Here is a 24,260-nt window from a genome sequence, read left to right as displayed (position 1 = left end):
TTGACTTCTTAGCAGCCAAATTTTCGCCCCCAAAATTGATTAAAAAGCTTGCTGCATGTCTGAATACCCTTTATGTAAAATTTCAAATGTTCAGACCAAAAATTTGTTGAATAGTTTGCTAGAGACTGCAAAGGTCAAATCTTTTAAACTTTGACCCCTTGGTAGCCAAATTTTCGGCCAAAAAACGATTAAAAAGCTTGCCTTATGTCTGAATACACTTTATGTAAAATTTTAAATGTTTAGACCAAAAATTGGCTGAGAGGTCAAATTCTTTTTTAAACTTTGACCCCAATTTTGACCCTTAAACATTTATTGTTTTGGCCTCAAATCAAGTTAAAAAGTTTGATCCATGTCCAAGGAACCTACATCTAAAATTTCAAGTGTTTAGACACAAAATTGGTGGAGGAGTTTGGTAGAGTTTTCAAAGGTCACATCGTTGAACTTTGACCCCTTGGAAGTCAAATTTTCGGCCAACAACCGATTAAAAAGATTTTCCCAAATGTCAATATCCCTTATGTCAAATCTCGAGTTTGTAAACTGAAAATTGACAGAGTAATTTGGTAGGGAAATGTACACACACAGACAATTTCACTTTTATAGATATATAGATTCAATACAGGATTGATTCTATAACAATACATGTGAAATCTGCATAACTTAAAATATCATGTTTAAGTGTATTGTACGATCGGGCAACCCCAAGTGTCCAGCTAGTTTATCATAATTCTCAATCCTTTCATATTATCGTTTTATCATTCAACTGAAAATCTCACTAACTTCTATCCTCGAATGGCTTTTGGCCTTAGTATATTAAAAAAAAAAAAAAAAAGTGACAATCAAGTTTCTCCTGATCTTCCTGATGGTTTCTTGCATGGTCTTAAGAATTTTTTGAATGCTGTTCTGGCTGGTATTTCTTTGTCTAAACTTCAAAGTTTTTCAAGCCATCATAATGATCCGGCATTTAATTTTGGTGCCTTTTTTTTTATCCCAAACAAGGCACATTGCCACTGAGATGTAAGTGACTATTGTGATTAGGGGCCAAACTTATCGGAGGCGTTCTGATTGAGGAGTTAGACAGCAAGATGTTTGTTCCATGGCAGACATCCTAATTGTAATCTCTGAGCGTATATACCATTCACTTGACAAAGCAGAGAAGGGTAGAGCAGTAGCTCTAAATATATCTAAGTCTCTCACTCCTAGACAAGGTTCAAAAGAGAGTCGCCAACCTAATAGGCCCTGAACTGTCATCTGAGCTTCAGCCTCTGTCTCATCGACGAAATGTTGCATCCCTCTGCCCGTTCTACAAGTACTTTAACGGTGAATGCTCTGATGAACTGCAAGCACTTGTACCCCCTCGATGTAAATACCCCCGACAAACCCGACAAGCAGCAAAATCCCACCTCTTCACAGTTGAGATCCTTAGATGTAAGAGAGCCTTCTACTCCAGTAGTTTCTTCCCCAGAACCGCTAGACTTTGGAATTCCCTTCCGGGTTCCTGCTTCCCCAACTGTACTGACATGCAGAAGTTTAAGTGTAACGTGAACCAACATCTTGCTGCCCAACTCCCCACATAGTACCCCTGTAGCATATGTCCCTGATAGTAGCCCCCTACATAAAAGTGACAACGTGCCTTGTTCGGGGTGAAAATGTAATAAAAAAAATTTTTTTTAAATTTTAATTTCTGCATGTTAGTATAGTCGGAGAAACAAGGAACAGGCAGGCAGTCTGTGGAAAGAAACTATAAGAGTAGAAAGTTTTTCGGCATCCAGGAACCTCTACTTGAGTGAAGGCATGAGGTTCGTTGGTGTACTTATGTTGAAGGGGTACAAGTGCACTGTTCATCAGAAAGTATTTGTAAAGCAAGCACAGTGATGCAACATTGCGGTGTTGGGACAGAGGCTGGAGTTTCGTAGACAGTGTGGGGCCTATTAGATAAGGGACTCTTTTTTGCACCCTGTCCCAGAGGGAGAGGCTAATAGTTGGTGCGCCACCCCAGATGTAGCAGCAATACTCCATACAGGGTTCTTGTTGAGCTTTTTCGCATAGCTGGATGTTGTTATTTTTTTTTTTTTAATTTAAAAATTATATTTATTAAATGCTAAATGGCTAGTTTTTATTGATTTAATAAAAATTATGTTTTCGATCAATAAAATACTCAATCATGGTTTATTTTGGGCAGAAACTTCCAGTATTGATTCATTAAAATAATTTATATTATTGATCGAAAAGATACTCTACCATAGTGAATCTGAATAATTATAGGTGTGTCCCTTTCTTTTCTGAGATTCTAATGGATGGTCTTATTCTTGAGGAAAAATTGATTCTGAAATTTCTTGGTCTCTTCAAATCTTCCTTAGAGCTCATACATTAGATCCATTGCTCTTTCTGCTTCTTGTAAAGTCAGTTTTCTCTATCGCTCTAAACAATTTCTCACACCTGAGGTTATTCTGTATCTTTACAAATCTACTACCATATCATGTATGGAATGCTGTTATCATATTTGGGCTGGTGATTCATCTCTGTCCCATTTGGGGGTCCCCAGTAAGGTGCAGAAGTGTAATTTGGTTGACCCCACCCTTTCTACTTTTCTGAACCCTCTCTCTCAGACATGTGATGTAGCTAGTCTCAGTCTCTTTTATAAATATTATCAAGACATGTGTTTTTCAGAATTGTCTGGTTTATTTCCTGCTTTCTTTTGTTTCAGTTTGTTCAACTTGTTGATCTAACAGTCTTTATCAATCCACTGTTCGGATACCTCGTTATAACACAGCTTCCTATTTTAGTAGCATTTTTCTATGAACTGTAGGCTTGTAGAATTCTGTCTCCGCTGACTGTTTTCCTCCTACTTTCAACTTAAGGTAACATAGTGTGGATGCGTATATATAAATGCATGCAAAGTGGCATCACAGATGAGGAAAAAAGGACTATAAAAAAAAGAGAAAGAGAACGATCATGAGAGATATAAGATAACATTCGAGATCTTGTGAAGAACGTTCTAGATCATGTGGGTGACGTCACGGTTGTACCAGTGAGGAAATAAATGTTGCTGCTACAAAGAACAAACGAATTGGAGTTGTTTCCTATTGTTTGTTTTGGTCTCTTTTGCGACTGAAACTGGACGCAGCATGTGTTGGTTGTTGCGGACAAGGTCAGTCAGCATGTTAGGTCTTTGTGTTGATTATCTTTCATTCTTTTTTTTTTTTAGTTTTTTAATATCAAGTGGCTTCATGCCTTGTCTGGATTGATTTCCATAAAAAAAATTGCTAAAGTACCAATCTTTTTTGACAATGTTGAATTTGAATAAAAACTGTCGTGATAGAAAAGTCTTATTTATCAAAGAAATACTTTATTAAACTGTGCACGACATACACGAAAATTAAACCTACGTACATTTACAATTAATCAAACTCTCGACAGCTTATCATTGAAATTTCTTCCCTTTCTCCCTGTTTCCACGACCGTACAAACAGGCAAAATTTAAATGTAATGTGAACAAACATCTTGCTGCACAACTGCCCACTTAGGATGCCCCCTATAAATCTGGCCTCCAATTACTGTAGTCCCTTAAGTCTGAGTGGCAATAAACCTTGTTGTGGGTGAATGATAATTAATAAAATAAATAAATAAATAAATAAATAAAAGGTTCCTTTAAACTAATTGATCTACCAGGGAGACTTTTTACTTTTTTTTTTTATTTATTGTTTGGACGGTCAAAGTACTGATGAATACCGACTAAAGACTTACCTTTAAAAAAATTGTTTTTGGTGGTATTTGGATTTGTTTTGAACAACTATCACATTTAAAATTGTCGCCGACAAGTAGTTTTTGTGATATTATGATCTTAAGTATCCAACGTTTCTCCTCGTTGTTTTCACTGGTCGCCATTTTGTGCCTACAATTAAAAAAAAAAAAAAAACATAATGCGCACAAAAATTGAATGCGTACATACTCAATGAACATGTTTGCTTTGGTATGTATCATCGTAAACGATAAAAACCTTACGATACAATAAAACCTGATAATTGGATGAATTCTATTTTTACTAGTAATTATTTTTCTACTGGATCATTTTTCGTAATTGTTGGAGTCTATGCTAATTTCGTTATGACACTTAAACACGTAATAATGTTTTCACCTGAAAAGCGTTTTGTTTAAAAGATCACGAATCTACACAAAGCACTCACAATTTTATTAATATAGATTAGAGATAAAAAGGAGTTTATTTATTTATTTATTTTTTATTCTTTATTTATTTATTTTATTTTTGGTCAGTGAGATTCTGGACAAGCCGGCGAAATAGGTCATCTGTATTACGTCATAGTTGAAAAATGTTGTCTGTCCACTGACTACTACCTGCATTTTTTTACAGAAGCAAAAACAAGTCCTTGCCACAAATAACAGGGAGAAAACAATGAATATTATTGTTTTTTTTTCTTTTGTTTTTTTTTCTTTGTTTATTTGTTTTTACAAATGTATTTTATTTATTTATTTAGTAACGGAAGTGCCCTTTTACTGCCTTTCTCTGCATGTCATTTTGACTTAATAAAAAAAGAAACGTTTGCACGGCAATACGTTAATCCGTCGGTACGCCAAGACGCTGACGCCAATCGATGACAAATGGCGAGTCGGTGTAGCGTTCTGACAATGACAATTTTCTGCAAAAATTGTAGTAGAGTTAACAGCACAAAAAGGAAGGGGGTGGGGGAAACAAATATGTAGCAAATAACTTTTTACAAAACATTAGAAAATTTACTTTTCTGCCTACCTGTATAAGTTTCAAGTGTAGATGCTAATTGTAAGATTATTTATCTGTGAATTTGTTATTGTCACTTTTAATCTATCGTAAGAGTCATCTTCCAAGATGACGGGCGATTTTTCCTAGAATAGTGCAGTCACTAATTTCAAACTTAAAAGAGGGTAAAAAAAAAAGAGGTGGGGGGTGTAAGCCTAAGTCTGGTGTTGATTACTAGTTGGATTAGAGTAAGTTTGTTTGTTTTTAATTATTATTATTATTATTATTATTATTATTATTATTATTATTATTATTATTAGCGGGACCTATGAAAATTCCACATCTGCATCTTTCATATGTAATATATTCCTGCTGAGCATTCTGTGGACGTTCAGTGTGATTGGAGACCCCGCAATATTATTGTAACCCTTTTGTTAAAACTATAAAATTATTTATGGTTAATGTAGTGTCAGAATATATCTGGTTATTATGGTTTATCTCCAATATCCTTATAGGAGTCTGTGACATATTTCCATTTTATGGACACCCGGCACAAACGGAAACCTCACAATATCATGATACCATCTTTATACAGAACAGATACTATTCATTACACGAAGCAGGTGTAGATGGAAATTGTCTCACGTGTTCCTACAGAGTTTTCAAGGCAACATGTGGTGGGGAAGCAGCCGGTGCAGATGTATCAACAATGGAGAAAGCTAAAAGAAACTTTCTTGAGGCTCTCTTGATTCAGCAGAAATTACTGATTTAGTTGGCCTATGTATACTATATAATCTCACTAAAGATATAGGGGTAGAAACTATCGGTTTCTATGGGGATGATAGACTTCTTGTAGTAAAAAATGCTGATGGCCCTAAATGCAATAGGATTTTTTAAATTATTATGAAAGAAATGAAAAGAATTAATCTTAAGGTAGATAGATATAACTTTAAACATTAAAATAGTTAACTTTGTTGATGTAATTCTGAACCTTAGCAAAGGAACATATGAATCTTATAAAAAGGAACACGTGAACCCTATCTATTTCCATTCACCCTCAAACGACCCTAAATAGATCATCAAACATATCCCCAAATCTATCAGCAGAAGAATTATTTTTCTATTCGTCGACCATTTTTTTAAGCTAAGTAAGAAAATTAAGTAACAAAGAAATAATTTTAGACTTTTTTTTATAAGGAACTCCCCTTATGAACGAACTTCTCTCCTCAATAAAACCTTTAAAATTGCCAACATGTCTCCTTGTGCTTTCATACATGGATTTTATTCGTACTGAGTTAACCGGTCACAGCCACTAGACGATGCAACAATGCAAGGAACGACCATGTGGAAAAAACATAGATCAAGAATGAAAAGTAGACCACACACGTATGTAAAACAGAAAGACTTTTATTTAATTGAACTGCTTCTTCATCGATCACTAGTGGGAATCCACGGCTGTACAGGTACGTTAACATCTTGTTCGTTTAATGTTTGCTTATGAAAAATGCAACAAATGAACAAATGGATGAATCATGTTTATAATTATGACCATCAAAAGATTACAAATAGTGCAATAAAAAAAAAAAACATTGTTTTATGTCGTGAAACAAATCTCTCAGCTATGGAAGACCAGAGTCTTCCATAGCTGAGAGATTTGTTTCATATGCATAAAAATCATTTCTTTTATTCTTTTATTTGAACACAATTGATTTTTTTGTTGTTGTGTGTGTGTGTGTGTGTGTGTGTGTGTGTGTGTGTGTGTGTGTGTGTGTGTGTGTGTGGTTTAAAACTTCTTTTCTTAGAATTCCAATGTGAAAGAAAAAAAAAGAAAAAAAAAAAAGAATCCCAAGATATGAACCTCGAAATAAAACCACCGAGCAAAGTCTACACAATTTTTCCCACAATTTTTCTCACCTTAAAAAAAGAATCTCATTCTAAAAAAGTGGAAAACGCAAATGTTTTCTTCTTGTCTTGCTTTATAAGAATTTAAGACCATTTGGCCATGTTGCAGTATAGGCAACAAAACGAAAGTGGTAAAAAAAAACCCCAAACAAACAAAGCAAATATATAACAGATAAATGTTACCAAAGGCAAAATAAAGTACTATTCTACCTATCAGGATAAGTTTGATTTTTGTTTTTGTTTTTAGTTTTTTTTCCTGTTTTTTTGTTTTTGTGTGTGTGTGTGTGTGTGTGTTTTGATTTTCTTTAAAGCGATTCTATGTTTTAACTTATTTTAAAGCATTTATCTATTTCGAAACACAAGTAGTGCCAAGACTTAGACTAGAACAAAAACAAAATGACTGACATGAGACGGTTTTTAACCGTATAATGTTAGCCATTTTGTTCTTCTGACTTAAGTCTTTGCACTACTTGTGTTTCGAAGTAGATAAATGCTTTAAAAGCTACTGAAAGTGTCAATACATACGGCATCTGGTATTTTCAAATGGTCACCAACATTCCTTAACTTCGGTGATCTAACGAGAATCGGTGTGCCAATGCAATTATGCCGTATATATACTATCAGATACACAGGAGAAGAAATGAACATTTTCTCAATGGTTGTAGCTAGACGAGCTTTTGCCGTGAATATTTTACAGAGGGAGGGACAGAGAACAGAGCTCAGTGAAGCATCTACCATGAAAATAATGATAGAGTAGAGAAAGACTTGTAGCTATCACTTTTGTGAGAAAGATGCTACAAGGAAGATAAGAGGACATCCCTCACTAGATTTTGAAGTCGATTTTGTACTCGGTCAAGAATGGAGACAGTGCTCTGAGCGACATCTACCCAGATGTGGCAACAGTAGTTCATCTTAGGATTGCGCCAGGATTGAATCATTTTCTAGAGTGGTAAAATAATCTAATCATTTTTCTTGCAACCTAGCAACGGATTTGATGTAAATCTACTATACACATTATTTCGTAATATTAAAACATTACATTTATTCCTAGGAGCACCATCTTCATCATCGTCCTAACCTACAGAGGTAGTAGCTCAAAATCTTTTCCCCTCTTCGATGTTCTCTTACAACCCCATTCTACGCCGCATGCATTTATATTTTTTCCTATTTTCCTGGGTCTAAGCCGTCATTAATTGACCAGTGTTATACTAAAGTTAAGTTAATCAACGTTTGTTTCCCTCTTTTATTTTTTTTCTTAATCACACACACAAATTCACATGCTAAAATATACTTTAGTTTTGGAATTGAGTTATATTTGAAACAAATCTATTTTTCGGGATTTTTATCCTCAGCCCCTAAAATCAACAGAGATTAGAGCATTTCTGCAATGATCTGGTTCCTATTGATCGCAATGTAATGCTGTTCCTGTACAGTTTTAGGAAGTCCGCCCTCTCAGGCTCTGCCTTCTCTCTTTGAGAAAGAGTTAGCTTATTGCTAATCGCTTGAGGTACTCTTAACGAGGAATGCCGATGGGACTGCCCAGGCACTTTTTGCAGGTCAGAGTGTTCCTCCTTAGGGGCACTGACTTCTCACTCCCACTTTCTGACCCTGGTGTCACAGTTCTTGCAGTGGGAGAGAATTAAATACCTCCATTTTAATTTTCCTGATTAGCCATATAATGTGTAATCAATTGAATAACTCACCCATGTTTCTCTTTGTTATATGTTTATTTCTCTCACACACACCTTTTCTTCTCATATTCTCTCCTTTATATCATAGATTATTATTTTGAGGATGGTGGCGGTGGTGAGTGGGTCCGTACATATCTTCCTCATCCCTTTCATCATTTGCAGGTAAGTAAACTCGCGGCATAGCCCTATATAAGTAGGGAAACTACGAAGATATTCAACTTCATTTTAAATGGCATAAACACAGATCTCTTGGGGGCAAGAAAGCATGAGAAAAGATAAGGCTATTGCACAAAGGCCCGGATTAAGTTTATGAAGATTATGCTCCCCCTTCCCCTCACTCCTTCCTTAGACATGTAAAGTCTGTATACTTTTTTTTTATTATTTATTATTTGCGGGAGATAACAAGCAGATATCTAATTTGAATAACATGAGCCCGGGCTTTGATTGGTCTTTTGGCTAGGAACAAAGTGTAGTATCTGTTGTGATACTACGCTTCACCTTTTCTATCCTCGGTCAGTGGAGGAGAAATCCATCTTGACTGAGACAATTTTTATTTTTGTTCCTATTTAGGGAACTGGGTTTTCCCCATTTTAAAAACTGACCTTGTGTCTAACTCTGCCCATATGGGGAGGCAAGTAAATACGAATACGAAAATGAATAAGCCCTTCATTTATTTTATATATTTTTTATACTAATGAGTCACCACTTACCAAGGCCAAAAACCAATCGAGAATAAGGGTTATGGGGATTGTTAACTAGATATTTAACGACACCATGTGAAGATTGAAAAAGAACCAGTGGAGCGTAACTGCTGTCGACTAAAGTAACAGTCTATCAGACATGTGTATGCAGTGTGATGATGTATAAAAATATAACCTGGTCAGCGAAAGTTGAGGACATGCGTTGCATAGAGATGAGAATGATATGATGAATGTGTAATGTGAGTCTTAAAGACAAGCTTGGTTCTGATGACCTCAGAGGAAGATTAAATCTGGACAATATTTGTGCAGAAGAGTAGAAGATGTACTAGATGCATTTTTTTAACAACAAAAAAGTCATTCACAATTACGTTCTGAGAGATTTAGTGTTTAAAAACAACGGACCCTTAATTTATGTCCACCATAGTCATGAAAGATAAGTCAGTTTGTAATACTGAATTGTTCACATAACTCTTCCGCACTAAAATGTGCGGTAAAAATCAATCATTCGCTAAATTCTAGTTTTACTTGCTGTTATTTTGTTACGAGCTAATTTTTCGTAATGTTTGGAATTTATACTAATTTCAACATGACACGTAAGTACGTTATAATGATAAATTCTAGTTTTACTTGTAATTATTCTGCTACTGGTTCATTTTTCGTAATGTTTTGGAATTTATGCTAATTTCGACATGACACGTAAGTGCGTAATAATATTTTTACCTGAAGTGCGATGGTTTAAAAGATCACTAATTTGGAGAAGCACCTAAAAATGTATTATTTCTGCGGTTTCCATTCTTTTTAAACAACGCATGAATGATAATGCTAGTAAAGACAATTACATCTTACCCCTGAAGCAAATCCAACCATAACACATACAGCACATAGGTATCCTTTTCTTTTTCATGCTGATTGTCTTATATTTTTTTTTCCTTATGTCCAACGGAACCGACAGGATAAACATTATCTCTACACAATTACAGTAGGACCCCAGAACACAGCATTAGAAATTAGTAATAAAATACATTACAGTATATAATACACATGTACATAATCAAATAAAATTATAAATAACACCGTAACGTGGGGGGAAATACCGTAACCAGGGACCGGAAAAAGATCGTATTCCACATCGTAACCTGGGAAAAAACGTATCCTAGGGCCACCGTATCCCGGGGTTCTACTTTATCTCTATCTCTATCTCTACTGTCATGTAAAAGGAACTTTGTCTGTGTGTCTTTGTGTCTGTGAGTTCGTTCCCTATGGCCTCCAAAACGGCTGGGCCTATTTTTATGAAATTTCACACGAAGGTACTTTATGTGCTTGGTAGTATTCTTAGATAGGCTTTGTATCAGAATGTCTTTGATAAGTATCGATAATCGATAATTGAAATAATCCGATGAAAGAAAGAACAAGCGATTTCGACCAAAGTTAACGCCTTACACAGTTTAACATCATAAGTGCATTTGAGAAGTTTTATTACCGCACAAGCCGAAAGACCTGACATATAAAATCAACATTTGAAAGGCCCAACATAAAATCAGCGTTCGAAATGAATGTTTCTGTTTAGAGCACAATTGAAGTATGATACTTGATTTTTGCATTTTAAACTTTAATGCAAGCCATTATATATGAAAAATAATTTTATCAAATCAACAGTAGGTTCTCTACAATGCAATGTAGACTACAATGTATTGTAAAATACGTTATAGGGAGAAACATCTGAGCTTCCTCCCGGTGAACTGCAATGAGTCCATAACTAGAGCAGGCAATCAATCAATTTAGTTGAAAAGTAAGCGATTTCGCCGATTTCAATGACAATAAAATATAGGAGTGTGAAATATTCGTTGATCATTATTTAATATATATATATATATATATATATATATATATATATATATATATATATATATATATATATATTTATTTTATACAACATTCATACGTCTTTATTGTACAAGTTCCACCGAACCTTCTCGCCAATATTACAGTGTTATTTTTTTGTTATTTTTTTTTTCAACAGAACCGAACAGACAACACAGTCTCTTCACACACACACATATATATGAAGGTATCGCACACACACACACACACACACACACACACACACACACACACACACACATATGAAAGTATTGGTCTTCAAACCTCAAACTTTGCTGGCAATCATATCAACCACATAATTGAACATGTCTGAGCAACCATCACCTCCCATGATTTTTTTTTTAGAAGGGAGTGAATGTAAGGTGGTTAACAAGACAATAACATAGTAACCGACAATGGTAAAAATTAGGAGGAATTGATTATTTAAGGGCACGGTTCTACAAGAACTTGTTTACATTAGACTTGAAGACGACTATATTGTAGTCAGTTGGAAAGCAGACCTTTCTTCATGGAATTTGTATTTAGATTTAGACACAGATAGAGGTAATTTGTTGACAGTGGTTGTAGCTAGACGAGTGATTGTAAAGTTTTGCTGGGGGGGCGTGATAGATTGAAGCTCAGTCGAGCACTTGCCGTGAAAATAATGATAGAGTAGAAATTTGCAACGTCTCTTCTGTGAGAAAGAGGTTGCAAGGAGAAGAAAATGACATCACCTACTAGATTTCGAAGCCGGTTTTGAACCCTGTGACAGAAGGAAACGGTGCAGACAGACGACAAATAATAAATTCAAACTTTTTTTTGTATAAATGATAAGAATAAAAATTACGTCAACAGCTATGCAATTGTTTTTGTTTGTTTTAACACCGGTTCGCAATTTCCAATTTCTGATATGGCGGCCATGACCAAGTGGATACTTTCTGTTTTACCCACATTGTTTTTTTTATTGTAAAGTGGACGACTATGGCGTCTAGTGTATATACATATATGGTCATGACTAGAGCATTGAAAAAAAAAACATTGTAGCCAGACTGACCGCTTCTCTTACGTCGCCTTCTCACACCTGTCAGTTATGCGGAATAGCAAAAATCATCTCGTACGTTCCACGCAGAAAGTTTCGTTTTAAAAGGCATGTTTAACTCTGAGATTTATCTCACGGTAGACATTCTTCAACAAAACTAGGTCAGCTATTCTGGGACATCTTTTCGTTTGTCTTGTTCTCTCTCTCTCTCTCTCTCTCTCTCTCTCTCTCTCTCTCTCTCTCTCTCTCTCTCTTAGCAAAGTTTGGATTTTCTTTCTTTTTTACTTTTAACATATTTACATCTATTATATAAAGGGCAGTTGTCTGTGTGAATGTGTGTTTGTATATCCAGCTAAAAACCAGAAACTATAAAACAAACGGACCAAGTAGATTATAAAGACTCCCAGCCGACGAAGGAAACAATAGGGGCAGCTTTCAGTCAGCACTGGTTTTACCTTGATCTTCACATAGGGCTTTCTGTTAACAAACATAGATCAAGTTGTTCGGTTTTTCACCAGCAAGATTTATTTTTTAATGTAAGATGAGTTATTATTGGTTCCCAAGGAGCTTTCGCGCAGGCCATAAAGGATCTCTCCTTGAGAACAGCCTGTGGTGTTCCCTGAAAGCTGAGTGGCATCAAATCTCCCCAGATTTCCAGTTCTTTCCACCTCTTCTGATAACATTTGCAAATGAATTTGCATTATCACAACAGCCGCCCACCATCGATCTCTCGCTAGCAGCGGCCATTGGTCTCCACTGGAATTTGAGTGGCAATAAGCCTCCCTAAGGTCGCAGTTCTCTTTGCATTTGTCCAGCGGAGGTCTGGTCAGTGCTCTCTTCTCAGTCTTTCCATCCTCCTTGACCCTTCTTGATTATTTGGCATCATTCTTTTTTTTTGGGGGGGGGGGGTGATTGGGTAATAGGAGAGGATGGGGGGAGGGATGGGGAGGGATAGAGAACTTATAGATATGTACATTCAATGTTCTTGGTTCCATGCAGTGCAGCGCTTCTTCATCTTTTGTTTCTGTAGCAGTTTGTCTGGTCTGCTCGTGTGGCCCATGTGTATTAGTCCCTGCATTCAAGGGTTTTCCTTAATATTTCAGCTGTTTTCATTGCTGTTATTCATTGTATCTTTTCCTCTGATTCCAATTTCTCCCATTCTTTTTTCAAAGTTTTTCAGAATTGTTCCTAGTGCTCCTACTATTATAGGTACTATCTTGATTTTTTTTTTATCATCCATATCCTTTTCAGTTCTCTGGCTAGCTCTGTGTATTTGTTCCGTTTCTCCTTTTCTTTGATATTTGTCCTGTGGTCAGCTGGAACAGCAAAGTCTACTATTTGACAGGACTTTTCTTTCTTGTTGATTATTACGATGTCCGGTCTTCTTGCTTGGTGGTAGTAGTAGTAGTATTATTATTATTATTATTATTATTATTATTATTATTATTATTATTATTATTATTATTATTATTATTCTTCTTCTTCTTCTTCTTCACTAGGAGCTTTCACACAGGCCATCATCAAAGAATTCTCTTAGAAAGCAGTTTGTGGTGTCCTTTGGAATCTGAGTAACAAGTCTCCCTACATTACCAGTACTCTCTACCTCTTTCAACATCCTTTGCAAATTAATTTGTTTTATCGCAACAGTCATCTGCCATTGATTTCTCATTTGTAGCAACCATTCGTCTTTACTGGGATATGAGTGCCAATAAGCCTCCCTTAGGTCCCAGTCCTTCTCACACTCATCCAGCGGGAGTCTGGTTAGTGCTTTCTCTCCTCAGTTTTTCAATCCTCTTTGATCCTCGGCACCACTTCATGGCGACAAGAAAAAAAAAGGATAGGATAACTTACAATTATGTAATTACCCAGTTTTCAAGTGGTGTTTCTTTGTGTTTTACCTTTTTAGTAGTTTCTGTATGCCCGGCTAGCATCCACAGGTCATATATATTTAGTCTCCGCACTCAAAGGTTTTCCTTAATATTTCAGCCGTTTTCATTATTGTTATCAGTTGTATCATCTCAGCCATCCTTCTGATTCCAATCTCACCAATTCTTTCTTCAAAATTTTTTCGGTATCATTCCTAGTGCTCCTACAATCATTGGTGTTGTCTTAACTTTCTTCATCTTCCATATCCCCTTGAGCTCCCTGGCCATTTCTGTGTATTTGCTCCGCTTCTCTCCTTGATTTTCACTCTGTGGTTTGCTGGAACGGCAAAATCTACAATCTGGCAGGACTTTTACTTCTTATTAACTATTATGACATACGGGGCGTGAACTTGAAATTTCACAGTGCATATGCCCTGGCCAAGAACGGTATACATGAGCGATGCCATTGTATTGCGAAACAGATCATGGCTATAATGCACTGCTCCATATCAGAGGCAGTCCACTGGTACAACATTAGTCCAAAAGATGATGAGTCATCTTTGACCTCACCAGCCAATGCTATCTACCGGTACGAGGTCCAGGTGAAAGGAATCGATGTCATGCCACCAGTAGCAGGCCTCAAGCATAGTCCATACCAAATTGGAGACTAAATGTGGGTGAAGGCACTAGAGGGTTGTTGTACAACGAGATTTTGCCAGTGTAGGGTAACCGAAAGAATCAGTCCATAGTCCATCGTGGTGGATGCGATGCCTCTATACGTGAAGGATCTGTGCTCCCAATACCGTGTACTCTTGTCAAAAGAAGATTCCGACAGTACAACATCCTCAGAGAGCAGGTTGGAAAGTCTGATACCCGATAATGAAACAGACTTAGAAGATAGTCATGAGGCAGGTTTGGAAGACGCACCTATCCCTGATGAAGCCCACCTTCTAAAGAGGCCCTACAATTGCGAAGAAGCACCTGACAAAGATAACCACCGCCGGGATGCAGTTTATGTAATCATGAGATCAGGGAGGAGTGTGACAATAGTCACTGAAACAAGCAGCCAAGGATGGTGTGTGCAATGATCAAAATTCAAAACCCGACTGATAAGACACGAAAAGGTTACATATGCTCAAATGCAACCACATCTTAATTTGCATATATCGAATTTGAGCCCATATTTCTTGGGGAGAAGTTTTTTTGCTCAGTTAGAGTCATTTTTTTATATACTTTGTGTGTCAGTGGGAAAAAGAATGGCCGATTATTTTTTTATTTATTTATTTTTTTGTATGGTTAACTCGCGTGTCAGAGGGAGAAAAGAACGATGGATGTTTTTTGTACACAAAACGGTATTCGGCAGTTTAAAACTTAAATTTTAACACTTCATGGCACGTCTGCTTAATCGATGCATCTTTTCAAGTTCTAAGTTAGTCTTTCATGTAGTGATATGAATTTTTTTAGCAAGTATATGTGTATTCCGTTGTGACGGTGCTCTCCAGGTTGCCATTTTTCGTAAGGTTGCTCTGAGGGTTTCCTTATTGATTTTATTTTCTGTCCCTTCTTTGATTTTCTGTAACTCTTCTTTTGTATTTTTCAGCCATTGGACATTTTTATCGTGATCTTGTTTCTCTTTCCGTGTCTTATTCCAGTAGCATTTTGTTTCTATTAGGTCCAGTCACTCTGTTTTTGTTTTTCAACCTTTTCCATTCTGATAGAATTGACTTTTATTGTTTTCAAAAGATCCCGTTTTGCTTGCACTGTTCAGATTTGTATTTGTATGGTCTTAATCTCCGTTCTTTTTCTGCTATTTTTCTTTTCAGTTCTTCCTGTTTTTTATTTAACCTTTCCCACATTTCTACTTTTCTGTTATCTTCTATTCGCTTTTATTTTGTTTATCACACGTGACATACAAAATAAAAAGGTAATTTAAGTTTCCAGTGATTTTTCAATGTGATAGGACGTGTTACATTCGCCTCTAATTCAGGGGAACTTTTCCTGCCTTATTCCTGCAGAAAGCATTCTTGGAAACTCGTGTTTTCTTGTGGACGAATCCCCATAGTGGGGAGTTTGAATTAATTCTCAGTTGGGAATTTGTAAAAGAAATTACTGATTTGGCTCACTTTCTGTCATGGACTTTATAAGAATCTTTCAACCAATACGACAGTACAAATAATTGCAATTCACCCAAATTCTTGATTTGCCTCAGTCAAAAAGGAGGAACTACTTGAAAAGGCCACTAACAGCCCTAAGAGTATGTAATAGCGCATCGCTTATGCAACTACAGATTGAATTAAGAAATCCATAATTAAAACCTAATTTATTTAGGTAATGAAAAATTCAAAAGTCAAAGTCAAAATTGTATGAGGTATTTAAAAAATCTAATCGAGGAAAATTAAAAATACTAATAAATACCGGAATGACTACATGAAGATTGCCAATATCCTAAATGAAAATGATTTTGTGGGACAAACTGGATTCGAAATTGAAACCCTCAGATCTTCAGTCGATAGCATTAACCACTTAGCCACTGTTACTTCTTATTAATTAATGGGATAGATAGTTTGACATTTGAACGATCATGAATACTATCGATATTTATCTCCCTCCCAAGGCAGGATGGTGTGACATAAGGGTCAAAAAGTGTGATTAAAGAACCAGCATCCTAGAGAAAAGGCACCCTGGTCTGTAAATAATGCCTGGGTAACCTCGTCTGCATTCTTGGGTAGAGATGCCTCAATCGATTAGCTATACACTAACCTCTTCTCAAAAGGAAAAGAGAAAGCCTGGGAGGGTTGGCCTCCTAAAACTGAACCGGACCAACAATATATGACAGTCAATAGGGAAAAGGCCATTTCAATAATAGCCTAGACTCTGTTGACTTTGGTGTTGAGGGAAAACTCCTAGCTGAATCTCCACATACCACCCACTCAAAATAACTGATCCAGAAAACAGCAGCCTTTTTTTCAAAGAAAAGAAAATATTTAGATATTTGAACAAATTTGATAAATGAGTAAAACGATGAAACCCTCTGTTGACTTAGAGTATTCAGGAGTTATTTACCTTGAATTGTATTCAAGTAATCTCCTCTGAATTATTACTTGCCAACCGGAAGAACAAAAAGGACTCATTCCATGCATGTGCAGGATTTATGGCTTTGAGTTTGAAGCAAATCGAGCATGTCTGACTGAAGCTCCATCTTAGCATGGGTTTTTAAGAATGGTTCGATTCCCATCAAATGTCTTCTTTACAGGTTACAAGTATCATTCAAAAATATATTTAATCATGACCTTTCTTTCCCAGGTATCACTAAAGTAAGTCGCATCAATTTTTTTTTTTTTACACCGCCTTTGTATACCTCTATAAATTATTTGCCCTGGCAACACATGTTTATTTCAGATATGTTTGTAACTATTGATGTAGATTTCTCATTAGTAACTACATCTGTGATTTTCACTGCCTTTTATGTGTAATGTTTTGTTATGTATATATTATGTGCTTGTTTTTGACAAGCCTTTTCTGCAAGAATAAATGTGTATGTGTATATGAATGTTGGGACGATTAATCGGCATCGAGAATCAGAAAAATTGGAAGATTTGGAGGCATCGGAATCAGCATCGGAATCGGCAAAATTGATGCCCATTTTCCGATACCAAAACGATTCTTTTAATTGTCTTTTTTTTATTTGATGTTGTTTAAACCCAAATCTTCCATTGCTGTTAATAATGATAAAATAATAAATATTTATTGATTTTAAATTACCAGTAAAGCTAAAATCGATAGATCATCCTCCACAAGTGTATTTTGACGTTTAGGAAAATATCTGCATATTTAACATTTGTATTTTTACGAAAATCGAGGGGAAATAACAATCTTATAGTTAAGTCATTAGAGATTTATAAAGAATCAGAATCGTTGATTGTATCAGAATCAGGATTTTAACATGGAATCGGTAATTGTATCGGAATCGGTAAAAATATTGGAATCGTCCCATCACTAGTGTATATATACGGCATATATATATATATATATATATATATATATATATATATATATATATATATATATATATATACAGCATAATCGTGTTGACACACAGGTTCTCATCAGATCACCAAAGTTAAGCAACGTTGAGCCTGGTTAGTATCAGATGGGTGACCATTTGGGAATTCTAAGCGCTGTATATGCTCTCCGCTTATCTCGGCATTTGTTTCCAGTCGTCCTGTATTTCACTTGCCATTGGTATTTAACAATGTCGTCTCAGGAGAGGTGTGGTTAGAGATTGCGCACCTCCTGTCACAAAAATTTCACGCGCAAGCAACCCTTCATTGGTATTCATAGTCTGTCCAAGACTGAAGGTGCCTGCTTTGCTTGTTTGCTACATATATGTATTAGGGTGTGCCAATTAATCAGCAGGTAATCGATAATCGGTCTAAATGGCCACTTTGCTGATTAATCGCTAATCAGCCAATTTCCCAATTAATCGTCCAATTAATTACTTTTCTCTTTCCTATTAATTTAAACCACTTCATCAATGCCAAATGACTCATCAGATAGCTTTGACACATTAAAACAGTAACTGATAATTTAACTTAACATTTGTTAAGTGTCTGACTACTATTATGGCTTTTTGCCTTTATTAAATAAAATTATAAAATACAAAGTACAATACCCAATTTTTTAAATGAATATAATTAAACAATTAGTTAAGAAAAAAGAAATTACAAACCAACTACACATTGCAATTCTTTAAGTGAATAACTATAAGCTGAAGTTCTGCACCTGCTCTACTTCCTCTTCTATTCTTGCTGCCTGCATCTTCTGCTCTCATAGTCTCCTCAGTATTTAAAGTTGAATACTTTTAAGTTGTAATGTGTAAACATTAAAGTTTCTCCATTCTCAGGAGACAGTCTGTTCCTCGTAAGGTCCTACACATTGCATGTACTAAAAAGCTTCTCTCTCTCCACAGATGAATGTGGTGCACTTAAATATTTTGAAGCCAGCTTACTGAGAAGTGTTAAGGTCTCCTGTGTCTTCTTCCACTACTGAAATGGATCATCACCTCTTGCGAGTAGTGGTGAAGCTACAAAATGATCAAGTTCTTTTGTGCTCTTAAGCATAAGGAATTTACTCCTTTTGACTTTAGATTGTGATTTTTGTATTTCTGTTGTAGTTGTAGTCTCAAGGTGTAACTCAAGCGTCTACCTTCTCTAAGTTTTGATTTGTTACTGTAGGCTTATTTGAAGCTAATTCATCAAACAAGTTTGAAAGAGATACAGTTTTACTTTCATTTTGATCTTCTTAACCTATAACAGAGATTGAAGAAGATTCTGCTTCATTATCCTCAGTAGAAGATGTAGAATTCAATTCTTAATCGTATTTTCCATGTCATTCTTTTGAAATTTAAATTTAAATCTTGGATCTAGGAAAAAAACTCACACAAGTTTTATCGGTCCTGGATATGACCTTAAACTATATCCAGTGATGAGGCCCAGCTTGCGGGCTTTGGGGAATGTGGAGTCTCCCTTTAATTACCATTGCTCTCAGGTCCACTCTGACCCAGAGTGGTAGTACCTGTTAGGGTCCCAACTATGGGTTAAATAGAAATCGACTTGAAAACAACAAATATATTCTATTAAAAATATTTTTCTTCAAAATGTTTGGATTTCGGCATTAAATAACCCAAAAAGGGTTGATATGCCGTAAAACAAAAACAACCAACCAACCAACCAACAAGTTTTTATCATTTAGATAGGATGAAAATCTTGTTTCCATTGATTCATTGAATTGTTCAACAGTAGTAAGGATTTCTACTAAAGTCAGAAATATCAGATTTAAATTGGACAGCTTTTGAAAGAAATAGCCTCAAAGCTAAAATTGTAGATATTATCATCGATATGATTGATTTTCTGTGACTTGCTTCTTTCGTGCTTTCTTCAAATGGACTCAGTAACTAGACATTTTATTAAACAAGTTCCTATTGGTAAGTTGTTAAGGTAGGAATCTTATTATTACAAGAGCTTTTTGTTGTTCGAAATTACTTTTTAGCATATAATATGTTGAATTCCACCGTGTGGTCACATCTTGAATGAGTTTATGTTTTTCCAAATTAAACTGATCCTGTATTTCAGTTAATTTGCTAATGAAGAGTGATTAAAGTGAGAGACTATATTTTTGTTAGTTGTAATGATTGTCTTAACAGCCTGTTGAGAAAATAATGAGTGCATTGTATGTATGAAGCATAATATTGATTCTAAACCACATTCCCTGACACCAGCAACCATATTTGTTCCTGAATCCCACAAAACTAAGACAACTTTGTTGAAGATCTTATACACATCCAGAACATTGTGCAATTCTTCACTTATTCTTGCACCTGTTTGTGTACCAGGGAATCGAACTGTTCAAAGTCATTTGAAATCCAATGACCTGTTAAACTCAGAAAGGAAGCATTATTTGTAGCAGTTATCCAAATGTCTGTAGTCAAAGAAATGCTGCTAATTTCAATCAAGAGAGGATTGAATTTTTGTTTTTACTTTTGTAAATATATTGGGAATTATTTTTTCAGTGGAGTACTTTTTTGATGGAATACTGAAGCATTCCATCAAAAAAGTACTCCACTGGACAAAGTTTTGCAATAAGCCTTTTAGATCCAATGTCAGATGTTTGTTTATTTGTTTGTTTTTGTTTTATGGCACATCAACCCTTTTCAGGTTATTTAATGCCGAATCCAGTGATTTTGAAGAACAATTTTTTAGTAGAGTATATTTGTTTTTTTTAAGTCGGTTTCTATTTAACCTATCGTTGGGGCCCTAACAGTTGCTACCACTCCGGGTCAGAGTGGACCTAGGAGCAATGGCAATTAAAGGGTTGCTCCACACTCCCCAAAGCCCGCAAGCTGGAGTCTCACTATCGGATATAGTTTAAGGTCATATCCAGGGCCCAATGTCAGATGTTACAGAATGTGATTGAATATCAACAGCAGATAATGAATCTCTTGTGACCTATCGTTATTAATATACCAAATTTTCTTCTTGGCCAATATTGATTCTATAGTAGTTTGGTGTTTTGATGGAGACTCATAGTTGCTACCAATTGTTCCTGGAATATCTGTCCCTGAACATTCATTGTATTTCCTGTCTTTCTGTAACTTTTGCTTATTCTGGGTGAACATTTCTAAGATGGTTTAACATATTGATTGTGAAAGTTTTTGCTGATTTGCCACCCCTTGATGTTGTGGTTTGACATAACTTGCAGACAGCTGTATTATTATCCTTGAGATTGACATCAAAATACTTCCAGCAGAAACTGGTTGCCATAATAGTTGTAGGTTTTTGTCAATATTTAGTTAATTTTTTACGTATTTAAATTACTTATGTCTGATATCAAATTAGTAATTTATCTCAATAAAATATACATTAAAAAATAAAAATGTATATGTAATGGTAGCAAGAGTCCAAAAACGAGGAACAAGAGTATGACTGATGAAGAATGCTTTATTTTCAGTTCACACATCATCGTAATTTACTGTACAATTCTTCAACACGAAAACTGAAAGATACAGTAATAATTTTAAAGTACAAAATAATAATGTTAATTTGATAGAAAGAGGAAGTAGGGAAATTTTCCATGTGCTTACTTCTATTTGTCTCAAATTCAGTGCAGTTGTAAAAGTCTACATGTTAACAGCGCGTCATGTCTGTTATTTAATAATATGGTGTAGATGATGCATGTCTATAAATTTTCACTGGTAAGCAAAAAAAGGAGTTAATTTGTCTACATCTATAATATAAATCTCACCTGTCTGTTTAAATGTCTGTTTAAATGTATGTATGTATGTATGTATGCCTGAAACTTTCGAGAGAGGCGGCGGACTTTTACGAGATTGGTATCATTTTGAAGGTCGATTCTTCGGATGAAACATATCGAAAAATTGGCTAAAAATATTATTTCCTTCATTCTCAACTGGGCACTTTTCTACAGGGAGGTGTCGTTTTTAATTTAAACCTTCGCTACTTCAATGGACTTTTTTTGTGTGTGTTCTTTTCCTCCTTCACAGTACAGGTTCGAGCCTGCCTGCCTACTACCACTTTTTTTATTGTTTTGCCCAACACACACCTCTAAAGACTGGGGCAATGCCGGGCATCCAGGCTAGTTTACAATATAACTTAATTAATATTAGTATCATTTACGACAACAAAATTTGCTGATAAATTAAAAACCTATTAATAAATTTAATAATTTGAGAAATAAACTCATTCTAGACGTGACCACACGGTGGAATTCAACATATTATATGCTAATTTGCTGATAAATAGAAAACCTATTAATCGACCGATTGTCAAATGCCGATTAATCAGTAATCAGTAATCGACCAATTTGCTAATCGGTACATCCCTAATATATATATATATATATATATATATATATATATATATATATATATATATATATATTATTATTATTATTATTATTATTATTATTATTATTATTATTTCATATATCTACATAACATTTTTAGTTCAACAATGCTCCATACGTGGGTAGAACTAAGTAGTAAGTCGTGAAAATATATATGACAATTAAGTTACACAGAACTTTTTGCATTTCATCCTCGTTACGATTCATCAGGCTATTGCATCGAATTGATGTTATTGTTTGCTTTTATACATACACGTGGTGTTAAGTTTGCAAGTTCGCCAATCAGACTTGTTATTCTCACAAGGGAATTTTTCTTTTTCGTTAAGGGAATTTTTCTTTTTTCCTTTTTCTTTCTCTTCAAAAATGCTCTATTGTCAAAAGTGTTTTTATTCATTAAGTCTGAAGAAATGCTGGCTTTTGAAAATTTTCAAACGATATAATATTTGAAATTGTCAACTGGACATGGAAACAATATATATATATATATATATATATATATATATATATATATATATATATATATATATATATATATATATTCGATTTACACATCGGATGGCAGATGGTTCATTTTGATTTAAATACAACTTAATTGATTGTTTGATGTATGTTCAAAATTAATTGACATTTTAGAGTTTACTACAAATGTAGTTTCTTCTGTTGGATCTAAACGAGTAAAACTTCATTGTTATTATTGGATATGTTCTAATTTAATTGACGTTTTAGATTTCAATATAATCCATTCAGGCTTAAGATTCCAGATTTTGACCTAATGAAATACTATTTTATAATTTAATTTATTGATTAATTGATTAATTATTTACTTTTTTATTGTCACTCTTTTGTTCCATTTAATTTTATTGAAAATGTCTTTTAGTCCCCCCCCCAATTTTTTATATTTTCAAATTTATGCTAATCAGTGATATATTTTCAGTAATGTTTATCTTCTGATGAAAAGAGTATATCTTTGAAAGTCCATGGGTTAATGATTTTTCATTATTATAATTCTTTATTTGAATTTTTGATGGATCAATAAATATTGCAATTTATTCAAATTTTATTTGTGTGTTCAATCGTTTCTTCATCATTATTTTTTTCATTGCTATTTCAAACTTGTGTGTATTCAGAAAACAGCATGTTCAAATGTTAGAGAAACCGGAAGTTTGAAGTTTGCCACTATAAAACGTGAGAATAGAATATCACCTTTTTTTCTCCCTTTAATTGTATTGTGATGGATCTCCAAAACGTGCAGACAGAAAAGAAGCGATTTTGTGACTCGTTTAGTACCAAATATGGAGCTGCTATCTTTTTTATTTCATCTGGATGAAAAACAAACAAAGAAAAGGGAGCTCTTAGTTTCTTGACGACCATTGCTTGTTGGGGAGAAAATTTTGGTTTGTCTATGCCATGAGGACATTTCTGAACCAGCTATTAGGTCTGAGCATAGCAACCAGCTCCCTTAGATGTTAACCACAATATAATATAATAGGCACATTCCCTTTAGATCAAGAGGTTAATATGACCATGGCTACATCCGCTTGATGAATCTTTTCTTTGGGTCCTTTTGAGGTTATTACTGGCAGGAATTTCTCCATTATTTTTCTCCTGAGAATTAATTATCTTGGCTGGGACCTTTGGGTGCTGGAATTGAAGTGATGGACACATTTTCTTCTGAAATCAGAAATTTATTTAAACAATTAAGAAGGAGCATTTTCTTTAACTCAAGAGTTGGCTGAACTGGGGACCGACTCACCATGGACAGCAATCAAAATCCAACATTTTGCAACCATCTGTGACAGCCTCCTGATCCTAACCAAATTATAAGTCTTCCCTCATGGTAAAGCATGAGAGAGATAGTAAGAGAGAGAAGAGGAGATAGATAGATAGATAGATAGATACATACATACATACATACATACATACATACATATTCAAAACAAGGAGACTGAAATGTTATTTTGTTTTTTTAAAGCAGGCTTGACCTTTTGCATCTGTCTACCCTGATGGCTGAGATTTTATAAATATCTGTCAACTTGAGCTAATCTGATA

At 35.0% G+C, this 24,260-nt stretch overlaps 1 long non-coding RNA gene and 1 pseudogene across 2 annotated transcripts in view; one reads left to right on the top strand and one right to left on the bottom strand.

The window, feature by feature from the left end:
- Nucleotides 1-24,260, bottom strand: part of LOC145260221 (uncharacterized) — a 79,166-nt gene that overhangs the window by 25,277 nt on the left and 29,629 nt on the right. For both annotated transcript variants that reach the window (XR_013864247.1, XR_013864248.1), the window contains exon 3: nt 3,745-3,892. This is a non-coding gene — a long non-coding RNA (uncharacterized LOC145260221). The remainder of the gene's footprint in view (nt 1-3,744; nt 3,893-24,260) is intronic.
- Nucleotides 17,861-17,977, top strand: LOC145260739 (5S ribosomal RNA; annotated as a pseudogene).

This window comes from Euprymna scolopes, chromosome 36 (assembly GCF_053919585.1).
Source record: "Euprymna scolopes isolate OS-2025 chromosome 36, ASM5391958v1, whole genome shotgun sequence".
Classification (NCBI taxonomy): domain Eukaryota; kingdom Metazoa; phylum Mollusca; class Cephalopoda; order Sepiida; family Sepiolidae; genus Euprymna; species Euprymna scolopes.
This window is presented reverse-complemented; position numbering and strand designations above follow the sequence as displayed.